This window comes from Ammospiza nelsoni, chromosome 32, assembly GCF_027579445.1.
Source record: "Ammospiza nelsoni isolate bAmmNel1 chromosome 32, bAmmNel1.pri, whole genome shotgun sequence".
Taxonomy (NCBI): Eukaryota; Metazoa; Chordata; class Aves; order Passeriformes; family Passerellidae; genus Ammospiza; species Ammospiza nelsoni.
The window spans coordinates 2,950,724-2,962,877 of record NC_080664.1 but is presented as its reverse complement, the minus strand read 5'-3'; the positions used below and the strand labels follow the sequence as shown (position 1 = coordinate 2,962,877).

General features: G+C 50.7%; 1 long non-coding RNA gene across 1 annotated transcript; it reads right to left on the bottom strand.

Annotated features, from left to right (window-relative positions):
- Nucleotides 1-9,079: 9,079 nt before the first annotated feature.
- Nucleotides 9,080-11,293, bottom strand: LOC132085768 (uncharacterized). The gene is made up of 6 exons (XR_009420266.1): nt 11,179-11,293; nt 10,808-10,843; nt 10,464-10,490; nt 9,985-10,020; nt 9,437-9,469; nt 9,080-9,222 (listed from the first exon to the last, which is right to left on the bottom strand). It is a non-coding gene; the product is annotated as an uncharacterized LOC132085768 (long non-coding RNA).
- Between the last annotated feature and the right edge of the window lie 861 nt (nt 11,294-12,154).

The following is a 12,154-nucleotide window of genomic DNA, read 5'->3' as shown; positions in this document are numbered from 1 at the left end:
TGAGGCAGCAAAGGCACCTTGGCAGCAGCAGCTGCTTGCAGGCCATGGCCAGAAGCCTCCCTTGGCAGCCCGGCCTGGTGGCCGCCACTGCAGAGCTGCTGCCTCAGGGCTCACTTCTGGCTGGGCTCTGAAAAGCCACTTCTACCCCAGGAGCCTGACTGGGAGGCCATTGGCCCCAGCACCTTGGGGACAAGATATTAATGACAAAACTCTTCATGGCAGCAGAACGAAGGCAGGGGCAGAGGAAAGGGGAGAGCCAGGCCCAGGGAACAGGGCTGCCATAGTGATGGCTGTGAGGTCACTGCCTCTGCAGCAGCCTGGCTGCCCTCAGCAGACATTCTTGCAACAAGCGTTGTGAGGGCACCCAGCACATCAGAGAACCCACAATGCAGGAATTCTGTCCCTAGGGATGAGAGGGTTTCACTGGGTCAGGTTGCACAAAGCTCCTGCTCATGGATAATTCGTGGGATTGGGCATCCAATTCTCTGGAAAAACAACTGCAGTTTCCTGCCACTTTCATAATTGTAAAATATTTCCTCGTTCTAACAAATGTAAATCTACCCTTATTCAGTTTAAAGATATTGACCTCTTTCTGTCATGGCAAGATTTAGGAGAAAATAACTTTGACCACTATTTTTCCATTTTCACAGACCTTATTTTTTTTCCAAAAATCACCCAAGATGGAGTTTGGAGGCCTCATCCCATAACCAGCAGGTAGAGACTGTGGACTGTGGGCTCAGTGGTGTGGAGACTGAGGAAAAATCAGGAATAGTCTGGGAGGGATGGATGGGTGGTTTCAGAGAGGCTGGAGCTTTTCTTCATAGAGGATATAAGCATGAGAAGGAAACAATGTCAGCAAGGGCAGCTGGGGAGGTGCAGAATGGACATGTGGAAAAAGGAATTTCCTTGCCAGGGCAAATCTGTGGTGCAGCATGTCCCCCAGAAGGAGCCTGGAGCAGCCCAAGGCTTTGTGTGGGCAGGCAGAGGCAGGCAGGAGGCAGAGCTGTCAGCAAAGGAAGGGGCCAGCCAGGTGAGGCAGCCGGGGGATGCTGACAGCCTGCCGGGACAGAGGCGCACGTTTGCTCAGCACCAGAGACACCTTTCCCTTGCTTGTCCCCGCCTGTCATCACTGCTTCCAGTGTTCTACTCTACCTTGAACCTGGGGACACTTTTTCAGTCTTGTGCCTCACAGGGATCTACTGAAAGTACAAGAAACTTGAGTGTTTCCATCTTATATTGAGTTCTTGAGGAATTTTTTGAGCACACTCTGAGGGACTGGGTCTGATGCAAAGAGCACCAAAGCCCCAGAGGCTCATTAAAGTCCTTGTGCTGTGTCTTTGCTGCTGAGCTGGGCTGGGCTCCTGGCCCGAAGGCAGCTCCTGGCAAGGGCAGTGCTGCAGAGAGACAGCTCTGGCCAGGAGCAGCTCCTGTGCACAGCCCAGCAGGTTGGGCTATGACATCACAGAGTTCATTGTGTGAGGTCACTGAGCAGCTAAACCATCATAGAGGGAACTGTGTGACATCACGTGGGCAGTGTGACATCACAGTGGCTGTGTGAGGTCACTGGGGAGGTCACTCTGCCCCGGCCCCCCTCACAGTTCCCCCCAGAGCAGTCCAACCCTGCTCATGCACAGCGGGGTCCCCTGTCCCCCCGGGTCCCCCCGCCCCTGGCACCACAGCCTCCCCCAGAGGATGTTCCACGAGATCGACCCCAGAGCCTGACACGGGGACGGGGGCCTGGGGCCCTGGGGTTGGGACAGGGGTACAGGGACCCCCCGGCAGCGTCCCCGTGTCCCCCAGGGCCACAGCCTGGGCCAGGGCTCCTTCACCCTGCTACCAACGAGGCCTTGAGAGCGCTGGAAACATCCCCAGAAATGGATCAGCAAAAACCAGATTGGATATTAAGGGACAGCAGCACAAAGTACCTTGGCAAGAGTCATTGTGCTCCTGACTGGTCACTTCAGGCACACAAGGGAAACAAAGCAGAAACAAAACCAAACAGAATCCAGGCAATCAAAGCAGAAATTAACTGAGAAGTGTCCCTCTGTGTGTGTGTGTGTGACACAAGGACATTGGAGGCAAGGATAAAAGGAATACAACCCAAAAGCTTAACAGAGGTCAAAATTCACAGGACTTAACTTATACCGTAACCTTAACTGATACTTTCAATTTCACAATTTTGCAAAAGAGCAGAGCAGAAGCAGCATTTAACATAACTCAAACCTATGACTTTGCAGTTTAACAGAGGAATAACACTTAACAATATTGAACTTAGCTTATAATTTATATTAAACATAAGAGCTTAGCAAAAGAACAACTCTTGGCAGAAATTAGCTTCACTTAGACCTTGTGATTTAACCTTCCCTACAGGCCTGGCTGACTCACCTATCCAAGGCACTCCAACCCCTCAGAGAGCAGCATTTCTGCCACATTTCCCCAGCACAGGCACTCCTGTGTGCACACAGACACAAAGAGTCAGTGCAAGGCACCTGTCAGCAATTCCCCTGAGGGCAGGAAATGCTCACTGTGGATCCTTTGGCATCTCCCCAGCAAAGGGCAAAGGGTTGAGCCTGGAGGAGTGGGGGGATTGGCCCAGGCTCTGTGGTTGTTCGGGATCCCCAAGTGCAGCAAACAGGAGAGCTCCTGGCTGGGAGAGGCCCCACTCAGAGGGAGTCGCTGGCCCGGGAGAGCTCCAAGGGCTCCATTTGGAGCGCTGTTTGTAGGGCCCCAAGAGAGGGGCTTCAGTCCCAGCAATGGCTCATCCTGGCCACACTTGGCAGCAACAGCTTTCTTTGGCAGGTTGAGAAGAGGGATCTTGTGCCACTGAGGGAACAAAAACAGTTCCCAGGGCTGCTGCTAAAGGAACCAGGAGCTGGTTGGGCAGCAGCAGTGCCTAGAGCAGACAGTGTTTGTGATGAGCTGCAGAGGAGCTGAGCCCAGGGGCTGTTGGCCAAGGCCGAGGCCCAAGGAGCATTTCTCAGCTGGCAGGGCGGCCTGAGAAGGGGAGGGGAGAATGCAGCAGCACAGGGCCCATGGAACCAAGGGACCATTGTGACACTGTGGGGTCCTGTGACACCAAGGGATCATTGTGACACTGTGAGGCCTCATGGAATCATGGAGACCAGTGTGACATTGCTGGGCCTCATGGAACCATGGAGACACTTTGGGGTGTCATGGAACCAAGGGGCCATTGTGACACTGAGGGGCACCATGGAATCACAAAGACCATTGTGACACTCAGGGCACTCATGGAAACCTGGAGAGCATTGTGACACTATGAGTCCCATGGAATAAGCAAAGCTTTGTGACACTGCGAGGCCTCATGGAACAAGTGAGACCATTGTGACCCTGGGAGGACCATTGTGATACTGTGGGGCCTCATGGAATCAAGAGGTCTTTGTGACACTTCAGGGCTTCATGGAACCAAAGGTCCATTGTGACACTGCAGGGCCTCATGTCATCACTGGTCCATTGTGACACTGGGCAACCAAAGGAGACCACTGTGACAGTGCAGGGCTGCATGGAACCAAAGCTCCAGGGTGTCACAGATTGGTCTCCTGTCATCAATGGTCCATTGTGACACTGTTGAGCCAGAGGAGACCACTGTGACACAGTAAAACCCAAGGGTCCAAAGGTCCATTGTGACATTGCATACCTCATGGAACAGAGGAGTCCTGTGACATTGTGGGGCCTGGGGAACCATGGAGACCATTGTGACACTGCAAGGGCTCATGGAATCCTTGGGACCCTTGTGACACTGTGGGGCCTTATGACACCTAGGGGCCACTGTGACATTGTGGGACCCCATGGAACCTAGGGGCCAGTGTGACACTGCAGGTCTTGTAATCAAGAGGCCATTGTGACACTGCTGGAGAACATGGAATCAAGTCCCCATTATGACACTGTGGGGCCCCATGGATCCAAGGTACCATTGTGACACTATGAAGCCTCATAAAACCAAGGGAACATAGAACAGGTCTGGCTGATTTGGCCTCCCATGGACTGGCTGACTGGTCCAAGTGACCTTTGCATGTTGAGGGTCATTTCTCATCTGCTGCCAAAACACTGGGGCTCTGCGCTTTCCTTCCCAAAGGAAAAGGACTGTCCTTCTGCTCCAGGCACCCATGGCCAGAATTTGGAATTTCACCTCCAAATTTCCTTATATCCAGGCATTCTTCCCATAGCAATATCACCAGGACAAGTCTGGCTGGCAGTACTTTCACAATGGTCACCTCTCATCTGTCCCCAAAACATTGGGGTAGGCTGCATGTTCTCATTCCCTTGGGAAAGAACTGTCCTGCTTGTCAAGGTGCCCATGGCTGAGATTGGGTTTCCACCTCCAAAATTCCCTATATCCAAAATCTGCTATTACTGACAAGTCTGGCTGGCCTTGGCCTACTGAGGCTCTCACCTGCCTTCCAAATCTTGGGGTTCTGTGCTTTCCTTCCTATGGAAAAGAAATGTCCTTCTCAGCCAGGTGCCCATGGCCACAATTGGGATTTCACCTCCAACATTGCCTGTTATGACAGACTGGAGGAGATTGTTGGCAATAAACATTTTGTGTGTGGGGGAGGAAGGGGCAGGTCCAGCCATGCCCTGTAAGCCCAGCCCTGCCCTGCCCTGTGACCCCAGTCCCCCCAGGGGCCTCCAGTGGGTTTACGGTTTCTACCTGACCCGCAGCACACTGATCCCCCAGCACTGCCGTCCCACCCTGGGCACTGGGGCCCTCTTGGCTCTACTCAGTGCTGCTGCTGTACTCAGGGCACCCCAAATTTCTGTAGGGACCCGTGTGCACCCACTCCAGGGATTGTGTGCGACTCACACTGCCCCGATCCTCCACGCACCCGGAGCTCCGTTCGGGGTTTGCGTGCCAACTCACCAATTCGTCTGCCACCCTCAACACGCCCTGAGGGTGCCTACCAAGCCTTAAGGGGGAAGGCCAACCCCTTGTGTGCCACTCACATTTCTGTTCCTCCGCATGCCCGGAGGGGGGCCCACCTTATCCCCCTGGGAGGCCTCTCACTCACTCAGGCTTCTCTTGCTTCCCTCCGTTTGTGGTCGATCGCCTCGCAGGAGTCCAGAACCGCGGTGCTGGGAGGGCCACAGCTGCTTTGGGGCTCCGAGCTGCCGGGCCCCGTCGCACACACACTTCTTTTGCTTGCCTCCTACTCCTGCCACCGGCTTCACTTATCGATGTTCCTCCACACTGTTTGGTCATAGGGTGCTGCCGACCACTCCAGATAGGGCCAGATATCCCGGAGGCCCTCAGTCCTCTTCGGGTGTGGCCTATCCCAGAGCAGTCCCCAAGACTGGTATAAATGGCACGTGATCAGCTCTTTAGTGATTTCAGCTTTACTGGAAACAGTCTAGGTAGGGGACCCATGGGTTGTGCGCACACCACGCTCCTCCCGAGATGGTGTGGAGGAGGAGGAGGAGGAGGTCAGCTCCATCGTGCAGCAGAGCTGGGTCTTTTTCCTCACAAGAGTCTCTGAGTAGGTGCCTCTTGGCATCAGGTTCATAGTCTTTATACTGCTCTTGGCCCGCTCTGGTTAGGCTGACGAAGGTGAAAAGTTCTGACCAGGGTCTTTGATACTATCTTATGTTCTCTCTGTTTAGAGGTGTTATTGCGATTCTTTATTGCATGGTTGGTCATTGTTTTAGGGATTTTTGTTATGTAATCCTTTTCTGCTAAGTCCTATGGGAGTTTCATATTTGCTTATTAGGTGACATAATAATCTTCTTTATGATCTCGGATCCTTCGCCATTTTGGAAGAGAGTGGGAGCAGCGGGGGTAATACCCAACGGTAAGGAGATTTACATAATTATAAAACCTTTAACAAGCAATTAATAACTAACATTGGAACTTTACATAACTATAAGACATTAAACAAACAATCTAGAACTGTCATTGGAACTTTATATTAACTCCTTGAACAATGTATTCTCTACAACACTGTGGGAAGTTGTGGAACCAAGGGGATCGTTGTGGCACTGTTGGGGCCCATGGAACCAAGGGGCCAGTGTGGAAACAAGAGGCCACTGTGAGCCTGTGGGGTGTAACAACCCAGAACACTGAAATGCTGGAGGTAAGCAAAGGCTCCTTTACTCATGTTTGGTGCAAAGGTGAAACATCAGCCCAATATTCACAAGAGGCCAAAATGACACAAAATTTTACTGCCAAAGTACACAAAATCAAGAAACTTTGGAAGAGGTTTCAATGCAACATCCAATTACACAGAAAACATTTATCATAGCAGCAACTTCATTACCTTAGCTCATTTCACCTAGAAACCTTTAAGCTGTTGAGGTACCCAAAAATGTTCTATATAAAGAGCATTAGAAGGAGAAAAGAGAGAGACAGAAAGACAGAAGCTCTATAGCAAGACACGCATATGACTATCAGTTCCTAGGGTTCCAGTGTGGGTGAGACACAAACCCCAGGAGAACGCAGAGTGCATACCAGGGGCTGACCTTGTGCTTGGTGTTTTTAAGCCCCCAGGCCTTTGTGAGCCTCCCCCCAGGTGGGATTTCTGATTGCTCGGGCAATCGGGGCTGGGTTAGCACTGTCCCCACTGTGTGACTGACTGACAGTTCATCCCATGGTGTCTCAGGACATTGATCTCACCCAGCCTCTGACAGTGACCATGGTGACACCGGGAAACCTCATGCAACCATGGGTCAGTTGTGACCAGGTGGGTCTGTTGAAGATTGCAATGCAAGACGTTTTCTATTACCATCTGTATGGCAGATTATCTTTTGTCCAGTGGGCAGTTTGCCTTATCTCTCTCTTTGAGTAACCACAATCACACCTCGCTGGGAGGGGACATCTGCTGATAACAGACTATTGAACGTCTACGCATGGCATGACTGATAAGAACTATAACATCCCATTGTGAGAAATGAGCCCAGAGGGAGGAGTCAAGCATTGCTACCCAGATATAATCCAGAGGTTTTTGAGACACCAGCACGGCTTTCTCCATGGGATTTCCCAGAGGAACAGCAGCTGTCTCTTTTCCCACTGGGTCTTCGGAGGAAGAATACATCCTTCTCTACACAACCCCCTTGCTCCAACAGAACCATACCTGACACTTCAGGAGGGCTGCAGCCACATTTCCAATTGGATTGCCACCAACACCCCAACCCACAGGGTGTCAGGTTGGGTTCTGACTCTGTCAGTGTTGTTCTAGTGTACCGCACTGTTAATTTTATCCTTTTATTTTTTTCCTTTCCCTATTAAAGAACAGTTATTTCCTGCTCCCATATTTTTGCCTGAGAGCCCCTTAATTTAAAATTTATAGCAATTCAGAGGGGTGGGGAGGGTTTACATTCTCCATTTCAGGGGTGGCTCCTGCCTTCCTTAGCAGACTCCCGTCTTTGCAAATCAAGACAGTATTGATCACACTGTCAGGGTTCTTCTGTGGGTATTGATCACACTGACAGGGTCCCGCTGTGGGTATTGATCACACTGACAGGGTCAATGCTGTGGGTATTGATCACAATGAGAGGGTCAATGCTGGTTCTGCTGTAGGGGACACACTCTTGGGGAGGGCAGTGGTCCCATTGTGGATAAATGTTGGGCAGTATGAAAGTCTGACAAGGAAATTTCACAGATATGCACGTATGGCAGAAGGATTTTTAAATGTAGAATCTGATAAAGGAATAGAAATGAAAGCAAGTTTTGATATAGAAGAAAAGTATTGGTGAGCCAGTCTTACTGGATAACCAAGAAGGAAAGGGTGTGTTAGTTAGAAGTTTTTATGACTTAGAGCAAAGGATAAACCCACCTCAAACAAGAAGATGTTTTTACCAAGCAGGAAGATAGCGCAGGCAAACAAGGCAGCAAAGCTACAAGTAGAAAAAAGGTCTCAGAATTTTCCACTGCAAGAAAACTGAAAAACAACTTCTAGCTTAAATTGTAATGTACTAACTTTTAGTGATTGGAGAACTAAATTTTAGTGATTGAATATGGTAATTGTAGTGGTTATGATAGGCTATGGATAACAGTTAAGGTATAGATTGGTTCTGCTGTATTAAGATGCTCATCAAAGAAGAGTATATAATATAATAAATGTATAAGAAAATATATCATAAATCTCTTTTCTGAAGTTTATAACTAAAAATATAAAATAAAAATATATTAAAATAATAGTGAAAAATTAAAATAATAAATAAATATATAAAATAAAATTTTAAAATAAATAAAAAATCTATTTAAATAAAATAAAGTAAAAAATAAATTTAAAATATATAAAAAAAGTATATAATATATGCAAAACCAAAGGGTCTCCAGGCCTGCCTGCAGCTGGAGCTGACAGCTGTGGGCACAGCTCTGTCAGCCACGGCCCTGGACTGCTGTGACACCTTGGATGGAATAAACTGCACTTACTGTACAATAAACTGCATTTTGTATACAATGAACTGCATTTTGGAGACAATGAAATGCAATTTGTGTACAATAAACTGCATTTTGTATATAATAAACTGCATTTTAACTGCATTTTGTGTACAATAAACTGCATTTTGGAGAGCAGCCTGGAGTTCCACATCCCTCATTTACAGGTGTGGGTGATGAAGATGAAGCTGATGATGATGATGATGATGATGATGGTGTGAGCAGTGTCATGGTGACGGTGTCAGTGGTGTTGGATGAGGAGGATGTTGGTGATTAATGGGACCATAGTGTGGGTGCTGGGATATGTGATGATGATGATGACGATGATGAAGATGATGGAGGCGCTGTGAGCAGTGTCTCAGCCTGCCCTGCCCAGGAAGGCAGAGGGAGCCCTGGGAGCCCCAGAGTGGCTCCGCTCAGTGTGGGGGAGAAACCAGAGACCCCCAGGGCTGGGTGAGGGGGGACAGACACAGGGACAGAGAGACGGACAGGGGACAGACATAGGGACAGACACAGGGACAGACAAACAGACAGTAGGCAGACACAGGGACAGACAGAGGGACACACACAGACAGGGGACAGACACAGACACAGACAGACACAGGGACAGACAGAGGGACAGACAGAGGGACAGGGGCATGAGCACACACCCATCCATATGAGAAAAGCACCCATGAACACACAGAGTTGCTTTGCTGAAGGGTTTTTTGATTATTGACTATTGATTATTGATTATCAATCATTGATTATCGATTATCAATTATCAGTTGTTCCAGGGCCATTCCCAGGCTCCCAGGGCAGCTCTCCAGGAATGATCAAATCCTGACGGCCTGACAGGGACAGGAGCTGAGTGTGACCCCAGGGTGACCCCAGGGTGACGCCAGGGTGACCCCAGTGCGTCTCCAGAGCCCCCCAGAGACATCCAAACTCCCCCAGAGCCCCCCAGGACCATCCCAAACTGGGGCAAACTGGGGGGGACTGGGGGGCACTGGGGGGTACTGGCCTGCCCCCAGTGCCATCCCCAGCACAGCTCCGGGTACCCACCTCAGCCCTCTGCACTCCGAAGCCTTTGGGTTTCTGCAGAGAGGGGGCAGAGGGCACCGGGGTCACCACGGGGTCACCGCGGGGTCACCAGCCCAGCCGGGCGGGGGGCCCAACTGGCCCCCAATATTCCCTAGTGCCCCCCAGTGCCCCCCAGTCCATCCTAGTTCCCCCTCAGTATCCCCCTGTTCCCCCAGTTCCCCCCATTCCATACCAGTCCATCCCAGTTCCCCCCAATTCCCCCCAGTCCATCCCAGTTCCCCCCCAGTATCCCCCTGTTCCCCCAGTTCCCCCCATTCCATCCCAGTTCATCCCAGCTCCCCCCGATTCCCCCCAGTCCATCCCAGTTCCCCCCCAGTATCCCCAGTTCCCCCCAGTCCATCCCAGTATCTTCCAGTTCCCCCCAGTTCAGCCCAGTTAATCCCAGTATTCCGCAGTTCCCTCCGTATCCTCCAGTCCATCCCAGTTCCTCCCCAGCCCATCCCAGTCCATCCGAGTACATCCCAGATCCCCCAGTCCATCCCAGTCCATCCCAGTTCCCCCAGTCTCACCTTGATGCAGCCCCCAATGCCTCCCACGATCCCGGACTGCAGGGGCAGAGCAAAGGGGATTTGGGATTTGGGGGTTTAGGGATTTGGGATTTGGGGATTGGGGATTTGGGGATTGGGGGATTTTGGGGATTGGGAGATTTGGGGATTTGGGGTTTGGGGATTGGGGGATTGGGATTTGGGGATTTGAGGTTTGGGGGTTTGGGGATTTGGGAATTTAAGGATTTGGGGGATTTGGGATTTGGGGATTGAGGGATTTGGGGATTGTAGGGGTTTGGGTTGTGGTGATTTGGGGATTTGGGGGATTTGAGGGATTAGGGATTTGGGTTTTGGGGATTTGGGATTTGGAGATTGCAGATTTGGTAATTTGGGAGTTTGGGGTTTGGGATTGGGGGATTGGGGATTTGGATATTTGGGGGAATTGGGTATTTGGGGGCTGTACTGGGATGTCCTGGGCTATACTGGGCTATACTGGTACCCACCTGGCCATCACTAATGCCACCAATTCGCTGTGGGGAGAGCAGGAGATGTCCCCAAGGTCGCTGGGGTGTCCCCCATTGCCCCCATTGCCCCCCATTGTCCCCCATTGCCCCCAGTGCCCCCCAGTGCCCCCAGTGCCCCCCATTGCTCCCCACTGCCCCCCAGTGCCCCCAGTTCCCCCCCAGTCCTTCCCAGTATCTCCCAGTCGATCCCAGTGACCCCAGTCCATCCCAGTCCATCCCAGTGACCCCAGTCCATTCCAGTTCCCCTAGTCCATCCCAGTATCTCCCAGTGCCCCCCAGTCCATCCCAGTCCATCCCAGTGCCCCCAGTGCCCCCAGTCTCACCCCAGCACAGATCACTCCGCTGCCCTCCATGTCGGCCTGGGCAGGGACAGCAAAGGTTGGTCAGGGGATGGGATGGGATGAGGAGCCCCAAAAGGATGAGATGGGATGGGATCCATGAAATGGATGGGATTTTTGGGGAGCCCCAAAAGAATGGGATGGGATTTTTGGGGAGCCCCCAAAAGAATGGGATGGGATTTTTGGGGAGCCCCAAAAGAATGGGATGGGATCAATGGGATCAATAGGATGGGATGGGGTGGGATAAATGGGATGGGATGGGGAGTCCCAAAAGGATGGGATGGGATCCATGGGATGGGATGGGATTTCTGGGGAGACCCCAGCCCTGAGCCCAGCCTGGGGCCCTGCAGCCTCACCTGGCTCTGAGCTGGCAGGCACAGCAGGATGGAGAAGAGCAGGGCCACGCTGAGAACAGCCACCTTCATCTTCCTCTGGCTCTGGGCAGCGCTGCCTGAGGCTGCAGCAGGTGAGGAGCACCTTTATCCCTGCCGGAACTCCTCCCTGCACCCTCCCTGCCAGCCCCCAGGCCAAAGCCCAGCTTGGCACAGCCCCCAGCCCTGGCCACAAGCCCAGCCCTGGCACAGAGCCCATCCCACCCCACCTGTGGCACAGATCCACCCACCTCACCCGGCATCCCTCCAGCTTCCTGCACGGGGCAGCTGCCCCTGGAAGGGCCCAGGCACCTGGGGGGCCAAGGGGGGCAGGCAGGGAGCCAAAGGCACCTGGGGACCCTGTGGGGACAACCCCCAGTCCAACACAGTCCATCCTCCAACAGCTCCCCAGTCTCGGGGTTTTGCTGCTCAGGGTGACCCCAGATGTGGCACAAAGTCTCTTTTCCCATCCTGGCAGTCAGAGGAGCCAGACCTCCTCATTTCTCATTCCCAAGGTTGTTTATTGTTTTTTATCTATAAAATTCTTTCTCTGGCCTGCCCAGGTCCACTCAGCAAGACACTCCAGGCACTCTACCTCCTTCGGGGTGATGTTATCTTTTTATATATTTTTATTTCTACTTTATATTTATATATTTTAGGGATATGTATATATTATTATTTACACATATTTTTATATAATTTTTACATATTTTTACATATTTTTATATATCTTATGTTTATATTTTATTCATATTAATTTATTTATATTTATAATGTTTATTTATACTTATAATGTTTTTGTCTATTTATGTATTCTATTTTGTATATATTTATACACTTTTTTATATATTATATTTATCTATTTATTTATAATTATATTATATTTGTTTATCTATTTATTTATGTATTTTAGATTTATATTTTTTTTCAAAATTCCACATACAATATTTACAATTCCTTC